Raw genomic sequence first — 2,932 nt, 5'->3', positions numbered from 1 at the left:
AAAAACTTGATAGGTAATGTATTAAGTAAAGGGGTGTGTATTAAGATATTAGGGGTGTGTATTTAAAATTCTCCTTTTTTAAATAGCAACTAGAATTAGAAAACAACTACTGGTTTGCGAGTTGAACTGATTAGTACTTTTGAGTAACAAAATGGGGGTGATTCTGTAACATATTGTACATCCAGTTAATTATATACACAATTACTTCGAGAACAACCACAGCTAGAAAGTTACAGAACTTACAGTAGCTAAATCATATATCATAAAAAAGAATCAGAACTGGTGTGTGTGTGTGTAACCAAATTGGGTGCTACAATAGACTACAGTGATGAGTGTAGATGCAGAGATGCAGAGCAATCAAGAAACCTTTCCAAGTCTACCCAGGTGCATTACTGACTAGATATCAATGAGCTTCATGTTTTTAGTTAACAAATGGGTCATCACATGCATGAAAATATATGTTCACCTTCGAATGATGCATTGTTCTTTTCCTATGCAGTAGTACAATATGGATTTATTTTAGATAAGCTAGAATTCCTTACTTCCTTAGGTAAAGGACTACCATGTTACAAAGCACAAGTTAACCCCGAGAACAAGGGATCCGAATTCTCTGCTTAGATTTGCTTGGATGTCTTATAACCATTAGATGAAGTAAAGTTGACATAAGAATGACATGGTGGTTTTAGATTGTTCTCAATCCTGTCACGCCCCAATTTTTGAAGGATAATTTTCAAAAATTTTGGCATGATATAACTTAAAATAATATAATCCCAAAACCTGTTTCAAACAAATTTCAAGGAAAACTAAACTCAATGCGGAATGTAAATGTTACACAACTCAACACTGAGTTAAATATTACATTTCCTTGTTTATATAAACTTGAAAGTCAAGAAAATGAAAACGCTCACATAAGTTTAATGTTGTCTACCTCAAATATAAAAATATACAATGTACAACAAAACCCAACAAAAAAAAAAAAACCTAACNCACANCNCNCNCACCNCNNATCTCACCTCGTAGTACTAACCCTTACACCAAATAATTGGTGCATCGGGTTGTAAACAACAAACCCGGTAAGCTAAAAAGCCCGTATAAGTAATTCTCAAAATAACACAAAAACCTCAAATTACCAATTATATCACAAGAGCAATTTATATCAATAATTAAATCTACAAATCCAACACTTTTCAATTAACATGTACCCATGAGTCCCAGATATTAATAACTACCCCTCATAACCTACAACAACAAAATGTGTATCCATGGGTCCCAGATACCATACAGTATCTCCCATGACCTACACTGACAGACGGACTAGAGCTCTATTCCTAACCGCAACCAATCACCCGGCCAAAGGCTTGGAACCCGGTTTGACTGTCTAATATCAAACACAAGAATGATAAATAGCATCTTAACCGCAACCAATCACCCAATTAAAGATTTGGAACCCGGTTTCGCTATTTATCCAACAATTACAATATCACAACATTATCCTCAACAACACAATATCACATCATTATCCTCAACAACACAATATCACATCATAAATTATATCCTTCCACATAGATATATTTACATGAACAAAATATAGATATTCCACAAGAATAATCTATCAATAATCAATAAAATTATGATCATATGAATCTCAAAAATAACATATAAGGAAAACTTGTTTTATCTTACCTATGAGCCGTTGGCGATTAAGCTCATATATTTTTAAAAAGGTAAAATTCTGTAAAGTCCCTATAGTTTAGGTGCTTCATCCCTTTAGTCCTTGAACTTTCATTTTAATCTGTTTAGTCCTTGAACTTACAATTGTTAATCTAGTTAGTCCTTTCCAATATTTCTAATAGAATATTCCGTCAGAAAAGGAATATTCTGTTTGTCTTTGTTCTTTTTAATTTTCCTGTTTAAAAGAAAAGTGCACGGAGCATGGTGGGCCTTGAATTTTGAATTTGTTTATATTTAGCATTCTACAAATATAAAATCTATCATTCTACTCAAAGGTAAACAGTTAAATTTTTTATCATCAATAGGAGAATCTATTGCTACTCGACTAGAATTTTTAGCAGAAGCTAAATTATCCTTTAAAGAATTGCAAGAAGAAAGAAGAAAAATTAGAAAACTAAAAGAAAAAAGAGACAAGCTTCCAAGAAATACAAAAAATTACTGGGATATTATTTTCCAATTACAACGAAGAATATACGAGTCAAGAGAAGAAATTGAAGTTCTTCAAGAAACATTTGAAGAAGATAAAAAATCTCTTGATATTTTGAGTATCGGTTAGATCCGCCATAGCTGGTATAAGAGCCTGCTTGGCTCAAAAGCAGGAAAAGGAAAAAGGCTTATGCCACAGAGTTGGCTTCTCTTGACGAATAAGAGAGAATCCAAACTTAAAAATTATCAGTCCTTTTGTACTACAAAAGGAACTGACAAGTGGGAAGTGTGTTTTCATTCAAGGCACATTCAAGAAAATCAGTACTCCATTGAATACGTTTGTAGAGTATTAAATACGCTCTACGACGAACATATTCATTTCCAAAGAGAAATTGGAGTAGAAGAGCTTGATCCAACAAGACCAAGCTTAATCGAGTTCCTAGATCGTTTATCTAGGGATAAGATGACACGACCCACCCCGAATTTCACCCTGAAACCCAGAATAAGTCGTGCGGGGACCACCTCCAAGGAAAATTTACTGAAAAGATTAAGAAAATCTCCCTTGTAGATGGACAACCCTAACTCGAAAATTTCATATTACACTTCTGAACATCACATAATATACAAAATTCTAAAGTATTCAGAGCTACTAAACACAAGCGGAAGCAAGAAAACACAAGTAGGTTGAACAGGTAACCTACTGATGAAAACTGGCCGAAAAGCGGGTGACTATGCCTCGTCTCCTACTAGATCCAACCCGAACTCTGCAGACTGG

This window comes from Fragaria vesca, linkage group LG6 (assembly GCF_000184155.1).
Source record: "Fragaria vesca subsp. vesca linkage group LG6, FraVesHawaii_1.0, whole genome shotgun sequence".
NCBI classification, from domain to species: domain Eukaryota; kingdom Viridiplantae; phylum Streptophyta; class Magnoliopsida; order Rosales; family Rosaceae; genus Fragaria; species Fragaria vesca.
Note: the sequence above shows the minus strand (reverse complement) of the source record.